Raw genomic sequence first — 18,937 nt, forward strand, 5'->3', positions numbered from 1 at the left:
ACCTGCTTATCCCAGGTGATTCACAGAATAGTATCCAAATGGCAACATAGATTTATCCCTGGGAGAGGCACGATAGACGACATTAGAAGGATAATATCTATGTTTGATTAGGGCTAGGTGTCAGGAGACCCTAACGCTGTGATTATGCTTGAAGCAGAAAAAGCATTTGATAGGTTCTCCTGACACTTTTCTCTGGGCTTCAATGCAAATGAAGGGCATTAGCCCCAATTACATCCGGGCAGTCAAAGCACTATGGGCTAGATGTAGGTAATAAATTTACAGATTCTAAAATACCAAATTTTACCGATTCGGTATTTTAGAATCACTAAATGCTATGTAGATAAAAATTTGGTAAGTATTACCGAATCGGTAATATATAGGAATGAATGGGAATTACCGAATCGGTAAATACCGATTCGGTAAAATAGGGAAACATTCAAGGGTGGCAGGGTGTCACATTGACACCCTGTTGCACCCCTGAATAGTGCTTGTGTGCACATGTGGCACACATGCATGCCCTAAGGACATGTATGTCTGCCACATGGCACTGTTGAAAATGCACAGATTTGCATTTTCAAAGGTATTCAGTATTTACCACCAACTAATAGTTGGTGGTAAATAACAAATCCTTACAGCACATAAGCACTCTTAAAAGTGCTTCCTACATGCCATTTACCGATTCGGTAAATACCGAATCGGTATATAACGATTTGGTAATTACCGAATCGGTTTATAACGATTCGGTAAATACCGAATCGGTAAATAATGATTCGGTAAATACCGAAACGGTAAATACCGATTCGGTATTTAACGAATCATCCCCTACATCAGAAATGGCTCAATACCTGTCGGTAAGCCTGAAATTTATCGAATTTCGGGATTACCGACCGGTAATGGGTCACCTACATCGGGCCCTATATGTGGAGCCAGCCGCAAGCATTTATATCTTCGGGGAAATGACCGACCAATTTAAAATTACACGAGCAACAAGGTAAGGATGCCCAAGTTCCCCAATGTTATTTGCGGTATATATTGACCAGTTTTTAGAAAGTCTGGAAATTAATCCGAATATACCTCTGATGATATTGCAAGGGCATGATACTAAAGTGTTAGCATATGTGGACGACATAGTCCTGGTGACTCCCAATCCCGGACTTGCTATTAAAACGGTAGAAGTAGAAGCATCAATTTTTGGATTTGACGGGTATCTCTTTAAATAAGGAAAAGACCCAGATAATTATTAATGAGTATACATCTGTGGAGGATAATAGAGTGGTCACAAGTGCAACCTATCTAGGGGTCATTATAAGGGTAACTTAGACAAGCTTATTAATGAATAATCTGCATCTGTCACTGGTGGGCAAATGCAATTTAATTAAGACGTTTTTTCCCACAAAGATATTGTATATAATGAGCGCTATTCCTCGTGTTTTTTCAAGTCAATGGCTGAAGAATTTGAGAGTATCTACTCACAATTTATCTGGGCTTACTAGAGACCAAGAAGATTGGCAATGTTTGCGTTAATCCCAAGAGAATGAGGGGGAATGGCCCTCCCTAATCTCAGATTTTACTATTGGGTTACCTCCTTAGCATATTGTATGATGTTTCTACAGAAACACCCCAGCAGCGAGGTGCTGAGATATTATTTGGTACCGAAGCTTGGGGGTGTTTATGGCGAAAAATAGACTTTGGAAACTTTAAAAGGGTATGTCTTAAGACCCTTTCGGATGCTTTCAAAGTTTGGACCTCTGTACGTCGACTATTGGGTATAGGGACACTAAACTTTTATACCCCCCTCCAGGGTAATAAGAATCTACCCGAGATCTTTGATTACCCATATATGATCCATTGGTTCAAGGTGGGGATTAATAAACTAGGGTGCTTTTATTTTATCTTGTATGATCTCTTACAATCATTTCAGATCAAATTTTTATCTTACTCATAGTGGATTTCTAAAAATCTTCAAACTAGGAATTATTTGCAGAAGAAGGGGGGAGGATCAGCTGGGTTTTGTAAAAATGAGCTTATAGGGAAACTGATTAAACTACCCCCCGAATAGATAGTATTTATAATTTTTTTAAATAATCTAATGAAAGATGACATGGAAAAGTGCCCTGCAAAGTGGCAAATAAAATTAGATATACGGCTGGCGCCTTTCATCAAGCCTTTTCATTAGCACGATCGATTTTAATGTCTGGCAATCTTCAAGTTCAGTTCTAGAAGACCTGCTTCTTCCTATGCTAAATTCCACATTGAAATGCAAATGGGGTGAAGGGATCGGAGCGCACTGTCCACGCTGTGCTCTTTATGGGGCAGATGCAGTGCATATGTTTGCAACTTGTAGTTCTCTCTCTCCGGTAATAGATGAAATTAATAATTTGTTAGAAATAAATTACTTATGAATAAAGCTATGACCCCTCTGTTAATACTACTGGGAATACAGGATAGCCTCAGTATGGAGGAGGGAGGGGCTCTGCTAAGCATCGCAGTGTCTATTATTAGATTATGGATTGCTTCAGCTTGGTTGGACATAAACTCATCATCTTTTCAACAATGGTTGGATCGGTTGTTAATGGCGTATATCCTGGAAAAAGCAATATATGCAGGAAAGGGCCAATGAGCCCAAAAAAGGACTAGAATAAGGAAACACCTATCAATGTGGGCCTTGAGCTGAAGATTAAGCCAAATAGATAGATTTATTCTGTATCTGAAAGTAGTTTTCAATTCTTGATGTGGACACTCTAGGGACATACTTTAATACCGGTTCAAAAAGGTTGTTTGTGGAGGGAATTGTGGAATTTCAGAACTAGAAGCCCACTGAGCTCTATGCCAGCAACCAGGAGTGAGGTTAACTGCACCAACAGGGTCACCAGGTACTATGGAATTATGTGGGGATAGCAAAGAAGAAGGATTTGTCAAAAAAGTGGAAGGCCTGGTATTCAGAGAAGCAGACAGATGCAGGGCGGAATCTTGATCCAACTGTGTGAACTGATCATGAGATGTAACTAAGACCCTAGATGTAAGTGTATATTTAGCCTCTATTCATTGACTGCCAACGTTTCTTCAAACCTTTCCTAGTTGGGCTGAGTCAAAGACATACATTTGAGAGCAATCTTCCTAAGGTAAAGAGAGCTGGTAACATGATTAGAACAATCCTTATAATAATCCTTTCCTCCCACTTTTGTAATAAACCTAGTCAAAGTATTGGTCCCTACAGTATGAGCCATTCAGTCATCTGCAGTTCTATGACCATCGGCAACAATTGCTACTGAAGCGCTGCGTGTACTGCTGACCAATGCCAGCTCAAGTTTTCAGGCACTTTTTATGGGGCTAACATTATTAGTCATATCAACAGAAGTATCAACACATCTGCCTACAGTGCATCAATATAAGAAGCAGTATCTTCTCTTTCCTTGTTTATTACACCCACTGCCCCCCCCACCCAAAAAATCAATTATTGAGGATGCAAAGCACTTGTTATCAGAGATGGTGAAAATGTGTTGCACTATGGCTTTCAGCTTACTCATATTGAGTTATCGAGTTAGCATGTGTTAATATCAAAAGCAAAAGAAGTAGTTGGAGATTTATTTGAAGGAACCAAGAGGGTTGGCTAATCCCACACTGCCTCACACGAGCTAGCGCTTGGTCCCTGGAGTTCACTTGGTGAAGGAAAGCGGACTGAACTAGAGGCACTGGGGATGTGGGTCAAATAGTCCCCATATTACATCCAAGAAGTCAAAACATGTGCCCCTTTCCTCAACCACCAGAGTCTTGTCTACCTCTTCCTCCTCAGTGGCAAATGGCAATTCAGGCATCCCGCACTGTTCTGAAGTGACTGCTTGAAATAGACCTCATAGTGCAGAGGCACAGAGTCATTATGAAGACAAATTTGCCAGTCAGTCATCTGTCAAAAATGTTCAACAATTACAGATGTTTTTTTTTAATTTCTTTATTGATTTTCAATAGAACGGTACATCATTAATAATGACATTTAAGATTGGGCCCAGTACATGGACAAATAGTTACAGTGCTGAGCTTTGATTTCTGTTTGACAATATAGAAAGTTGTACAATCAGTTTATCTTCCTCTTGCAGCTCTTTTTACTTCTAATGACACTCTATGACATCTCTTATTGCAATATAGGCTCCTTACTAAATTCACATGTCACTCTTACAACCAGACAACCAGACATTTAGCATATCACATCCCCTCAGCTACTCCTCGAGTTGGGAGTGTCAAGATGAAACAATGACTTGTGTAGGGTGCTTTGCATAAGGGGATAGGTCTCAGATGGTGCTTGATCCTCAGCTCTGCTGTTCAACAGCATTACTGTGGCATAACGATTTCAAGCCTGGCTCGCTACAGGGTCATCATCTGGGAGAGTGCGTGGGTGTGCAATGAGGTAGCTTGTAAGGGGTCCCCAAATGTCCCTAGGTTGGGAAGTGCGCGGGAGCAACTCTGCATAAATGGCCAATTGCTCTTGGCAGAATACCAAGTCGTTAAGCCAGTCCTTGAATTTGGGTGCCCTCCCCCTGCCCTAATGACTGGCGATGCGTCGCTTAGCCATCAGTAGTGCAATAGCAATATATCTTCGGTGTGGCATGGGAATTAGCTTGGTATATCCTAACAGTGCTAACAGCGGGGTGCGCTCAGTATTAGGTATCATCATTAATATTATGGCATCAAATACTTGATTAAAGTATTCATATACCACTAGGCAGTCCCAAGCCAAATTTAGAAAGTCAGCCCCCGGGGTGTTGCACCTATCGCATCTATCGGAATCGTTTAGTTTTTATGTATGCATCTTAACTGGGGTGTAGTATAGCCGGTGGAGAAATGTAAAATGTGTTAAACGTAGCCTGCTACTGGCAGAAATTTGCACAATTTGTGAGCAGCTGTATTCCCATTGGTCATCCGATAATTCATAGCCCAATTCCGAGTTCAATGTGCGCGTGAGGTGGTAGGAGGCTCTTCTCTTTGTGTGTGTACTGTGTGGTATATGGTGCCGACTAGGTGCACCGGTGTGGTTGCACTTAACATCAGTTGTAAGGGAGCAAGAGCCGGGGGTTCCCTAGTGAACTCCTGGATAACCGAACGGACGCCCTGCCATATATAAGAAGACATCTAAGGGAGATGACAGCAGCACATGAAATATCTGCTAGGATGTTCAAAATACAGATGTGTTTTTCTTCTTTTAGGGTGCACCACTGTAATGTGGTTGAAATGCTTTGTAAGAAATGTAGGTTTAGCACTGGCCTTCAATTTGTATAACATGGCTGAAAAAATGACTTGGCAAAAAAATGTATTGGGTAGTAAGAATAAAATATTTGTGTCGTAATCTTATGACGGCATGTTTGACCTCTTTGTTTCTTAGACTGTAAATGATGGGATTCACCATTGGAATGAATACAGAATACAATAATGTCAGTAACTTGTCATTATCCAGCGACTGAGTCGCATACGTGGAAGACGGCCGTACATATGTCGTGAGTAAAACGATGAACACCAAGCCAAGGGCAGTGAGATGGGAGGCGCAGGTGGAGAAAGCTCTTTGCCGCCCTTCTGCGGAGTTGAGTTTAACAATGGTCCAGAGGATGCAGGCATAGGAGCTCACGATCAGGAGGATGGAAGCGCAGGTGCAAAAGAGCGCTTCTACAAACACTGCAGTTTCTGCTGCCTTAGTGTTTGTGCAAGAAAGCTTCAGTAGTGGTTTCACGTCGCACAACAAGTGGTTAACCTCAAGAGAGTTGCAGAAAGAAAGCCTGGCCATCAAAACTGCAATTGGTATTGACATGAGTAAGCCAAAGGACCATGAGTCCACTGAGAGAATGACACAGAGTTTTGGGGTTACAATATTCAGGTAATGGAGTGGATTGCAAATGGCAACATAGCGGTCGTACGCCATCACGGAAAGCAGAAGAAATTCTGCAGCTGTCAAGGATGCATAGAAATACATTTGGGTAATGCAGCCTGCAAAGGCTATGGCATGGTGTCCAGTTAAGAAGATGTCCAGTAGCTTGGGGACACTGACTGAGATGTAGCAAATGTCTAAGAAGGCCAGGTTACTGAGGAAGAAGTACATGGGGGTGTGCAAGTGGTCATCTGCGCAGACCATCACGAGCAGGCAAAGATTCTCAGCAATGGTCAACGCATAAATCACCAAGAAAGGAATAAACAGGTGAATCTGCATCCGAGAATGCGTGGAAAATGCCAAAATGATGAAGCCTGTTGTGTTTTTCTTTTCCATTTATTTCTTCAAAGCAGAGCAACCTGTTGTAACAAAAAGACATTTGATAGAAAATAAATACTTTAGGAAAGTAGAAATAATTAAGAGAACCATCATAGAAAGAGAATGTGTAGAGTGAGCAGAATTCAATTTATACTTGGATCTTTATTTATGAGACTTTTTACATAAATGTATATAAACGTATATGGAGAGCAGAGCAGTCCATAACAGTATAAAGACACATGCAATGGATGACAATGGTGATTAATTAAATCAAATTCAAGAATGACTTTTCCAAGGTCTACAGTGTCCATAGCAACTATGATTAATACTTATATCAAGGGTGACTGGAACTGCTATAGATCGTTATAAATCAACTGATATTCCTTCAAAACCAATATAGCAGTTCTTTCATTAAGATGAATGGATTATAGACTGGAATAAGAATCACAGTATTCATTCTGGTGTTATTTGTAAGGGCCCTCAAAGACACTCTTAGTGAAATATGGAGATTATTGTAACATACATTTTCTTAAGAATCCCCCAACACCTTTGGGAGGTTCAGTTATTGTCTGAACTATTGATATATAATTCTCAATCTATGTCCCAATTGACATAAATTCTTTTTCACTTTCGTGTAGATTATGCTCTCCTTGTTCATAAATTCATAAAAATAACTCTGCCATTGTGCCACTGCATTTTTTGTCTTGTTTCACAGATTTTTTTCCAGATTAGGAATATGCAAATTATGGGCTGGATCACTTGCAATTTCAAGTGTTTCAAGTTTTTGCAGTGTTTATAAGATATTTAATTATTTGTTTGCACCAAACATGCATTCATGTTCTGTCTCCCAAATTACGTGTTGTTTTCTCGGAGCCCAGGCTTTAATTAATAAAACAAAATTGATTGATAAAAAGTTAGTAATTCCAGAGTTGGTTTCGTATGTGCCTTGTGTGAGTTGATTTTAGTTTCTACTGTAGTGCCATTTAGAACCATGATCCAATTTTCAGATCGACAAATCTTCGAGGCACACCTAGCTTTACCGTACAGGAGGCAGGTGGTTCTTTTAATGTAACTAAACAATGGTGTGGTAGCACGCTGTCATTTACAGAGAGGATAATTTCCATTGAAATTACCTCTAAATTTGCACAGACATGCAGTTTTACTGACTGCGAGTTGGTGCCGAAACTCGCGGACCGGAGACCCGAATGCAGTCTGGACAGTGGGTGAGTGCGCTTAGGTGATGTAGAGTGCGGCTATACTGCCATTTGCTGGAGGGAGCCCCTGGACCTGCCATATGCGACAAGTATACCAGCGCGCTCATTGCACTATACTTAGCACTCAGCGGGGGCCCAGTGCTGCATCCACGGGGAGCGTAGGAACAAGAGAACGTTCCACTCCCCACACCCCCTTTTAACAGGGGGGAACTGGCCAGTCTAAATTGGTCTGTCCCTGCTGTTGTGTGCTCGTGTGAACCGGAAGCACTAAAAGGGCTTCCGGTTCACCCCGCCGTAGCCGCCCACTGTAGGCCAATGGGGGAGGAGGGGTACTCCCCCCCCCCCTCCTTTGCTCCCGGGGACGGGCTCGACCGCCATAAGGGCGGCGCGCACTATTCTAGTGCTTCGCCTGTTCAAATGGCGGCCATGTCGGAAGTAACCAGTAGTTAAAAACAATTAATACTAACTCAGAGGTGTGATTCGGCGCCACTATAGCACTGTATATAACTTGTCAGTTCTCTACAGTAACATCACAAATCGGATCCACCAGAGACGCATTGGAGAAGCAGGGAACACAGCGTTATACCGCAAAAGAGGAAAAAAAGAGAAAAAGAGCGCGCTAGTGCACGGTTAGAACTCGGACGCATCGTGCCACTGCACTGCCAACCAGAAAAAAGCGCCAACGCCAGATAAAACCCGCTTGACCAGTTGGCACTGCTCTGACACTATATCCCAGGGGTCAGGGGCACTGCAGCTGGAGCAGGAACACAGCACCTGGAGCAGGAGCGCTGGGATCGGGAGCACGGGAACGGGAGTACCGACGCCGTGAGCATTGTCCACAGGAGGAGCCGCAGGATCGGTAGCACTGGAGCCCGGGAGAATGTCGAAAGAAGCCCGAGCCGGGCTGCCAGGACCCTCTCACATATGAAACAAGGAGTCGGAGACCAGCTCATCTGCCCCGCACACTGCACATCAGGTCCCCCTGTCCTACAGCCTACTGCCCCCGGTACTGCACTCTAGCGCTCCCTGCCCTGCACCCTGGGTGCCTCGGCGCTGAATCTAAGGACCCTGTGCACTGCACCCACCGGCCCCCATCCAGTGTAGTGCATCCTGCACCCAATAACACCCCGAGCTCCACTGCACCCACAGAGCACCCTGCACAGGAGAGTGTCTGCACAGCACTGCATGGCAACTGCAATTCGCCGGAGTTCACCGCCACAACACAGCACCTTGAAGGTCTGGAATACAAGCGCCAACACAAAGAGCTGTCCTGTTGGTAGCATAAGATGGAGAGATAGTGCTGCGGACTGTGGGCTTCATGCTGCCGATGCGGGGAATTCTACAACTTGGCCACAGTAAAGGAGGAATACAAACATCTCGGCACGCCTGACCCCAAAATGGCGGGCAACACCACATTCCTTCTTACAGGAGGAGTGCAGGAGGCTTCCCTGTAGTCCCTTGAGGGTACGTAGAACTGAATTAAAGCTACCTGGTTTGTCGTGGACAGTTGGGAATGAAGACTCAGGATCAGTGATACACAGGAGCACATACCCACTGCCTGACCTTAAGATGGCCGCCGTGTGACATTATTACCTCCAGGGTTCTTCCATTTCGGGCACTACTACTAGATGCTTATTGTTAATCCCCATCCCTTTTCAGTCATATAGCCTAGGGCAGACTCTGACAGGAGGGCGCTGAAGCCGGGGGGATAGGTGCGGAGCACACTGAACGCAATCTGATGCCTCCGGTGTCTCCCACTGCATCAGGGAGGCACCCTGGGTGTGACGAGAGCCGAATCCCACGAGTGGGAGATGTCCAGGAGAAAGCAGCAGAACCCCCAGCAGGTCATCTCTGACTGCGAGACTCCACCGGCTCCGAGTATGGCACTTCAGATGCCACCTATCAAGTTCAGGCAAGAGCCGCGCCATGACCGGCGCCCATGATGGAACTTTTTAACGATGCCCCGCTAGGCAGAATCTAGAACCCTCTGTATGTACTGCGGTGCCCGAGCAACATTTGGCCGATGACCGGTGTAGCTGCCCTATGCAGCTAAGAGGAGTTTAGCTTGGGTTCACCCCTCGGCCGTCACCTACCCAGCTGAACGTCGGACACTGTTTTTCCTCGTCTCCCCATTGTATTTCTCACCCCCTCCACCCTATGTTTATGCTATGCTTTTGTAACTCATGTAACTATTCTCCAGCACCTAGTTGGCCGTCACCTACATAGCTGGTCTTCTGACATTCTTTTCCTCCCCTCTCCGTATGTGTCTCCGCCCCTCGCCCTCCTCCTCCCTCTTTTGATCCTTTGATTCAAACTGATGTAGCTATATAACCCGTAACTGGTATCAATGTCACTTTCAGCGTCACAGAAAAAGGAGAATAATTTGGGACAAAAACCTGACCCTGGCACAGTTAGTGATCAATAAAAACAATTTTTATTTCACGCAAGTTCTATGTTCAGTGTCCAGACAACAGAATATAAAGCTCGCGGTTTTAAGAGCCATACACGGGGTGACTTAATTTTAAGATGACAGCAAAGGTTAAAACTTCCGGTTCCCACCGACCCTGTTTCGTGCCCTTATGTTGAGACTCACGTGCCAGCCAGTGAGTTAACTAATATGCTTGAGAAATTTAGGGGACTGCATGGTTTAAGTTATTTTAGGTCGTTTTGGATACGTGTCTGAAATTCGTTCGAGCATGGGGGTACGCTAATTTATTCAAATATGTTATGGTGATACTTCTGATTCTGTTTTTTGAAGTTTAGAGACCAATATTACTGCTGCACCATATGAAAAACAGTATCAGTAATCGATAATCGATGCTCTTCTGCCGCAAGTCACAATCTATATGCATAAAAACACTGTAACCCGGGGTGCTGTTAAAATGTCGTTCCAACCTTGGCGCATTTCGATGAGCCAACCACTACATTTTCAAAAAATAGTAGTTAATCGTGTTGGACGATTGCAGTCGTGCCAGATCTATAAGTATGCGTATTCAGCACAGGCGGGAACCCCTTGTTTCACAGTACCATTAGAGCTTTGATAAGTGAGAAATGACTCGAGGGAAGGCTGATTTACAAGACTACAGTTACTGTCAACATCATAAATCTGCAAACATTTAAATAAAGGGCGACATCACCGCCGAGCAAACGCGATCCTGGCAGGGACCAAAAAGCTCTTCTCAGTCTCGTTTTGTCAGGCAGACTCGCCCCTTACATTGGCTTTAGTGTAGAGCAATGCCCAGCTATATGTACAGTGGAGTATAGCATTGTTCCGCACATTTAAAACACGTTATATGTTTACGCCCTATAGTTTCAGAGGCACAGACAGTTAATAGCATTTGCCCAAGATCACACACAGCATAGAGAGGCTACGGTTACACGTTACAATACCGGACTTGTAGATAAATGATTCCCTTGATTTTAAGGTCATCCTAAGAACGCTTGCTGCTGTTCTAAAATGAACAAAAGGAACACAGGAAGAGAACACAAACTACTTGGTGTAAGGTAAGATTAACAAGCAATAAGGCGAGACCTAAAACTTGCCAAGAATCAATGAACCGTGAGCCCATTCCGAGACTGCTGACGCTGTTCAGGGTCCCCGGGAGCTTCGGAGATGATCTGGAGCCGACGGGGATAGGGAGGGAGGGAGGGAAAGTGAAGGAATGCAATGCTCGCATTGGAAAGTGAAAGCGCACCAGGCGCGCACTGTGTTGAAACGCCGCGTGCAAAGTGAAAGCGCGCCAGACGCGCGCTGTGTTGAAACGCCGCATGCAAATCACCAGTCTGTACGTGGGCACATCTCCAGTCCCCCTTCCGGGCAGAAATCGACAGCAATAGATCTCGCCAAGGCGGGCAGCGCATGCGCTGCGTCGCTCGGCAAGACCTAAAAATGAAACAGAAACGTTTAATTTTTCTTTTTTAAATGCAGCCCGTTTTCCTTTTAAGGAAAACGGCCTGCCTTTTAAAAAAAAAAAAACAGTTTTATTTAAAAAGCAGTCACGGCTGTGGTGGCGTACATATGGTCATAGTGACAAACACACATGAACATACAAACACACATTAATAACAGGCATGGACTCTGAGATGAACACACATACAGGAAGACAAACTGTGATAAATAAACACAGACACCAAGACACACACACACTCACACACCTGCAACCCTACAGTTCCCCTTCTCTTTGTGAGTGTCATGCCGCACACCCGAAAACCTGCAGACCTTGTATGAACTAAGAAACATCAATGCCCAAACTGTGCCACCTTTCAGCCTTTGACGGTGACGTACCCCCAAGCTGACACGAGTCACCTTTTCTTTGAGACTTTTATTGCAGACCAGTAAAGTGATTACCCAGAATTAAAAGTGCAGCCTTGAATCACCTTTGGTAGGGCCAGGAGCTCCGGTTCTGAGAAGGGGACAGCTGCCACTGAAGGCAACAGCCGGTGCCACCGAATATTTAAGCTGTCTGGGGCCCTCGAGGAATGCATTGTCTTCATCCTTCTAATCAGTGTGAGGTACCCAAGGGTTGGATCAACAAAGGTTCCTCCCCTGAGTACATGTTGCATTTTGTCGGAACCAGACAAGAGTTCTTTCCAGAGAAAGCTTTTACCAGACTAAACAAAATAAAATAAAAGCTTGTTTTTACATGGCGCCATTCCCAAGAGGGGTACATGGGGGGTGCTACAACCACCTGATGGAATGAATGGACCTCAAGGAGAGGCGGGGAGCCAACAGATTAATAGGGAGAGCCGAGCAAGAGCCGAGCCAAGGGTGGGCTCTACGAGCCATGCACAAGCCGAGCCATGGGTGGGCTCTACGAGCCATGCACGAGCCGAGCCAAGGGTGGGCTCTACGAGCCATGCACGAGCCGAGCCAAAGGTGGGCTCTACGAGCCATGCACGAGCCGAGCCAAAGGCGGGCTCTGGCTCTGCGAGCCATGCAAGAGCCGAGCTAAGGGTGGGCTCTACGAGCCATGCGCGAGCCGAGCCAAAGGCGGGCTCTACGAGCCATGCACGAGCCGAGCCAAAGGTGGGCTCTGGCTCTGCGAGCCATGCACGAGCCGAGCCAAGGGTGGGCTCTGGCTCTACGAGCCATGCAAGAGCCGAGCTAAGGGTGGGCTCTGCGAGCTATGCACGAGCCGAACCAAAGGCGGGCTCTACGAGCCATGCACGAGCCGAGCCAAAGGTGGGCTCTGGCTCTGCGAGCCATGCATGAGCCGAGCCAAGGGTGGGCTCTGGCTCTGCGAGCCATGCACGAGCCGAGCCAAGGGTGGGCTCTGGCTCTACGAGCCATGCAAGAGCCGAGCTAAGGGTGGGCTCTGGCTCTGTGAGCCAAGCACGAGCCGAGCCAAGGGTGGGCTCTATGAGCCATGCGGGAGCCGAGCCAAGGGTGGTCTCCACGAGCTAAGCTCGAGCCCAGCCAAAGATGGGCTCTGGCTCTGCGAGCCATGCAAGAGCCGAGCTAAGGGTGGGCTCTGGCTCTGCGAGCCATGCACGAGCCGATCCTTGAAAACATCAGGCATCTAAATCTTACAATAAAGGCAAAGATCACCTTAAAATGTGAGAAGATGTCTTCGAAAATCACAAAAATCATATTCCACACATGGAAGCGTTTCACCCTAGAATATCAGATAATTTGAAAAGTATTTACTACAAGTGAAAGATTTTAAACATGAACTGAAATATTCATGACCCCGCCCCGATGGCCATGCTATTAGTGAACGCAGAGGCAAGTCAGGGGTCAAGTGCGCCCTGTATGTGGCCTAGATTCTTTTTACAGATAGAACAACATTCCAGGAACAAGAGGTTTTTGTACAGCGCACCTCCCGAACTCACCGGCTTCAAGGTGCTCTGAAGAAATACCACCATGAACGACAAGGAGTTTTGGTGAAATGAAGCATTTGTCAGGATCACACAGTTTGGTACAGAAAAGAAGCTGGGATTGATTCCAGATTTTCCAGTTTCCCACTCTGCAATGCAGCCTCTAGCTGGGTGTCTCTTTCTGACATCAAAGATGAATGTTTTACCCCTAATCTTGGAAGAAGAAATCACAGTGAGGGTGAGATCTAGAATACACATTTTCCTTTTTCCTAGTTTTACATATCAATCAATCAATCAATCATTCAATTATTCAATCTGGTGTTTTGTAAAGTGGTACCACTTACCCGTAAGAGTATGAAGGTGCTGGGTGGGGTGGGGGGGGGGCTGCTGATTAGTCGAAGGCACTGTGGTTGAGTCGAAGAGTCAGGTCTTGAGGTCCTTCCTGAATTGAGGCAGTGACGGTGATGGCCTGAGGTGGAGAGGTAGGATGTTCCAGGTCTTTGCTGGGAGCTAGGAGATGGATATTCGTCCTCCATAGCGCCAACTTTACCCAGGGACATAAAAGTGCTTCTCAACAGGCACAGTCGCCCTTTTGATAGAGAGCTTTGCAGGATACATTGCAACGGAGGCCTGGCTCAGATGTGAATCTCGGTCTGCATGTTATAGGGTCTGCAGCTGTAACCACCAGGCCCTTCACTTCCCATGAGAACTCCTTTAAGCTTCAGATTCCAAGACTACCTCGAGCTGAACCAGAGCAAGGCATCAGGCTCCAGCTTCCAGTGACTAGCCCACCGCTAGCCTTGAGGTGCCCACCTCTAGCCTCGAGACGCCCACCGCTAGCCTTGAGGTGCCCACCTCTAGCCTCGAGACGCCCACCGCTAGCATCGAGACGCCCACCGCTAGCCTCGAGACACCTACCTCTAGCCTTGAGACACCCACCGCTAGCCTTGAGGTGCCCACCTCTAGCCTCGAGACGCCCACCGCTAGCCTTGAGGTGCCCACCTCTAGCCTCGAAACGCCCACCGCTAGCCTCGAGACGCCCACCGCTAGCCTCGAGACACCTACCTCTAGCCTTGAGACACCCACCGCTAGCCTTGAGGTGCCCACCTCTAGCCTCGAGACGCCCACCTCTAGCCTTGAGATGTCCACCTCTAGCCTCGAGACACCCACCTCTAGCCTCGAGACGCCCACCTCTAGCCTCGAGACGCCCACCTCTAGCCTTGAGATGTCCACCTCTAGCCTCGAGACACCCACCTCTAGCCTCGAGACACCCACCTCTAGCCTCGAGACACCCACCTCTAGCCTCGAGACACCCACCTCTAGCCTCGAGACACCCACCGCTAGCCTCGAGACGCCCACCTCTAGCCTTGAGACACCCACCGCTAGCCTTGAGACGCCCACCTCTAGCCTTGAGACACCCACCTCTAGCCTCGAGACACCCACCGCTAGCCTTGAGACACCCACCTCTAGCCTCGAGACGCCCACCTCTAGCCTCGAGACGCCCACCTCTAGCCTCGAGACGCCCACCGCTAGCCTCGAGACACCTACCTCTAGCCTTGAGACACCCACCTCTAGCCTCGAGACACCCACCGCTAGCCTTGAGGTGCCCACCTCTAGCCTTGAGACGCCCACCGCTAGTCTCGAGACGCCCACCGCTAGCCTCGAGACACCTACCTCTAGCCTTGAGACACCCACCTCTAGCCTCGAGACACCCACCGCTAGCCTTGAGACACCCACCTCTAGCCTCGAGACGCCCACCTCTAGCCTCGAGACGCCCACCGCTAGCCTCGAGACACCTACCTCTAGCCTTGAGACACCCACCTCTAGCCTCGAGACACCCACCGCTAGCCTTGAGGTGCCCACCTCTAGCCTCGAGACGCCCACCGCTAGTCTCGAGACGCCCACCGCTAGCCTCGAGACACCGACCTCTAGCCTTGAGACACCCACCGCTAGCCTTGAGGTGCCCACCTCTAGCCTCGAGACGCCCACCTCTAGCCTTGAGATGTCCACCTCTAGCCTCGAGACACCCACCTCTAGCCTCGAGACGCCCACCTCTAGCCTCGAGACGCCCACCTCTAGTCTTGGGATGTCCACCTCTAGCCTCGAGACACCCACCTCTAGCCTCGAGACACCCACCTCTAGCCTCGAGACACCCACCTCTAGCCTCGAGACGCCCACCTCTAGCCTTGAGACACCCACCGCTAGCCTTGAGACGCCCACCTCTAGCCTTGAGACACCCACCTCTAGCCTCGAGACACCCACCGCTAACCTTGAGACACCCACCTCTAGCCTCGAGACGCCCACCTCTAGCCTCGAGACGCCCACCTCTAGCCTCGAGACGCCCACCGCTAGCCTCGAGACACCTACCTCTAGCCTTGAGACACCCACCTCTAGCCTCGAGACACCCACCGCTAGCCTTGACGTGCCCACCTCTAGCCTCGAGACGCCCACCTCTAGCCTTGAGACACCCACCTCTAGCCTCGAGACGCCCACCTCTAGCCTCGAGACGCCCACCGCTAGCCTTGAGACACCCACCTCTAGCCTCGAGACGCCCACCTCTAGCCTCGAGACGCCCACCGCTAGCCTTGAGACACCCACCTCTAGCCTCGAGACACCCAGTTCTAGCCTCGAGACGCCCACCTCTAGCCTCGAGACACCTACCTCTAGCCTTGAGACACCCACCTCTAGCCTCGAGACGCCCACCTCTAGCCTTGAGATGTCCACCTCTAGCCACGAGACACCCACCTCTAGCCTTGAGATGTCCACCTCTAGCCTCGAGACACCCACCGCTAGCCTTGAGACACCCACCTCTAGCCTCGAGACACCCAGTTCTAGCCTCGAGACGCCCACCTCTAGCCTCGAGACACCTACCTCTAGCCTTGAGACGCCCACCTCTAGCCTTGAGACACCCACCTCTAGCCTCGAGACACCCACCTCTAGCCTCGAGACACCCACCTCTAGCCTCGAGACGCCCACCTCTAGCCTTGAGATGTCCACCTCTAGCCTCGAGACACCCACCTCTAGCCTCGAGACACCCACCTCTAGCCTCGAGACACCCAGTTCTAGCCTCGAGACGCCCACCTCTAGCCTCGAGATGCCAACCTCTAGCCTCGAGACGCCCACCTCTAGCCTTGAGATGTCCACCTCTAGCCACGAGACACCCACCTCTAGCCTCGAGACGCCCACCTCTAGCCTTGAGACACCCGCCTCTAGCCTCGAGACACCCAGTTCTAGCCTCGAGACGCCCACCTCTAGCCTTGAGACACCCACCTCTAGCCTCGAGACACCCAGTTCTAGCCTCGAGACGCCCACCTCTAGCCTCGAGATACCTACCTCTAGCCTTGAGACACCCACCTCTAGCCTCGAGATGCCCACCTCTAGCCTTGAGATGTCCACCTCTAGCCACGAGACACCCACCTCTAGCCTTGAGATGTCCACCTCTAGCCTCGAGACACCCACCGCTAGCCTTGAGACACCCACCTCTAGCCTCGAGACACCCAGTTCTAGCCCCGAGACACCCAGTTCTAGCCCCGAGACGCCCACCTCTAGCCTCGAGACACCCACCTCTAGCCTCGAGACGCCCACCTCTAGCCTCGAGACGCCCACCGCTAGCCTTGAGACACCCGCCTCTAGCCTCGAGACACCCAGTTCTAGCCTCGAGACGCCCACCTCTAGCCTCGAGCCTTGAGACACCCACCTCTAGCCTCGAGACACCCAGTTCTAGCCTCGAGACGCCCACCTCTAGCCTCGAGACACCTACCTCTAGCCTTGAGACACCCACCTCTAGCCTCGGGATGCCCACCTCTAGCCTTGAGATGTCCACCTCTAGCCACGAGACACCCACCTCTAGCCTTGAGATGTCCACCTCTAGCCTCGAGACACCCACCGCTAGCCTTGAGACACCCACCTCTAGCCTCGAGACACCCAGTTCTAGCCCCGAGACGCCCACCTCTAGCCTCGAGACACCCACCTCTAGCCTCGAGACGCCCACCTCTAGCCTCGAGACGCCAACCTCTAGCCTCGAGACGCCCACCGCTAGCCTCGAGACACCTACCTCTAGCCTTGAGACACCCACCTCTAGCCTCGAGACACCCACCTCTAGCCTCGAGACGCCCACCTCTAGCCTTGAGACACCCACCTCTAGCCTCGAGACACCCACCTCTAGCCTCGAGACGCCCACCTCTAGCCTTGAGACGCCCACCTCTAGCCTCGAGACGCCCACCGCTAGCCTCGAGACACCTACCTCTAGCCTTGAGACACCCACCTCTAGCCTCAAGACACCCACCTCTAGCCTTGAGATGTCCACCTCTAGCCTTGAGATGTCCACCTCTAGCCTTGAGATGTCCACCTCTAGCCTCGAGACACCCACCTCTAGCCTCGAGACACCCACCTCTAGCCTCGAGACACCCACCTCTAGCCTCGAGACACCCACCGCTAGCCTTGAGATGTCCACCTCAACCTCGAGACACCCACCGCTAGCCTTGAGACACCCACCTCTAGCCTCGAGACACCCACCTCTAGCCTCGAGACACCCAGTTCTAGCCTTGAGACGCCCACCTCTAGCCTTGAGACACCCACCGCTAGCCTTGAGACATCCACCTCTAACCTCGAGACACCCACCTCTAGCCTCGAGACACCCACCTCTAGCCTTGAGACACCCACCTCTAGCCTCGAGACACCCACCTCTAGCCTCGAGACACCCACCTCTAGCCTTGAGGTGCCCACCTCTAGCCTCGAGACACCCACCTCTAGCCTTGAGGTGCCCACCTCTAGCCTCGAGACACCCACCTCTAGCCTCGAGACACCCACCTCTAGCCTCGAGACACCCACCTCTAGCCTCGAGACGCCCACTTCTAGCCTCGAGACACCCACCTCTAGCCTCGAGACGCCCACCTCTAGCCTTGAGGTGCCCACCTCTAGCCTCGAGACGCCCACCTCTAGCCTTGAGACACCCACCGCTAGCCTCGAGACACCCACCTCTAGCCTCGAGAGGCCCACCTCTAGCCTCGAGACACCCACCGCTAGCCTTGAGACACCCACCTCTAGCCTCGAGACGCCCACCTCTAGCCTCGAGACACCTACCTCTAGCCTTGAGACACCCACCTCTAGCCTCGAGACACCCACCTCTAGTCTCGAGACGCCCACCTCTAGCCTCGAGAGGCCCACCTCTAGCCTCGAGACACCCACCGCTAGCCTTGAGACACCCACCTCTAGCCTCGAGATGCCCACCTCTAGCCTCGAGACACCTACCTCTAGCCTTGAGACACCCACCTCTAGCCTCGAGACACCCACCTCTAGTCTCGAGACGCCCACCTCTAGCCTCGAGACACCCACCGCTAGCCTTGAGACACCCACCTCTAGCCTCGAGACACCCAGTTCTAGCCTCGAGACGCCCACCTCTAGCCTCGAGACACCCACCGCTAGCCTCGAGACACCCACCGCTAGCCTCGAGAGGCCCACCTCTAGCCTCGAGACGCCCACCTCTAGCCTCGAGACACCCACCTCTAGCCTCGAGACGCCCACCTCTAGCCTCGAGAGGCCCACCTCTAGTCTCGAGACGCCCACCTCTAGCCTCGAGACACCCACCGCTAGCCTTGAGACACCCACCTCTAGCCTCGAGACACCCAGTTCTAGCCTCGAGACGCCCACCTCTAGCCTCGAGACACCCAGTTCTAGC

The sequence above is a fragment of the Lissotriton helveticus genome, chromosome 7, assembly GCF_964261635.1.
Source record: "Lissotriton helveticus chromosome 7, aLisHel1.1, whole genome shotgun sequence".
In the NCBI taxonomy this organism is placed as follows: domain Eukaryota; kingdom Metazoa; phylum Chordata; class Amphibia; order Caudata; family Salamandridae; genus Lissotriton; species Lissotriton helveticus.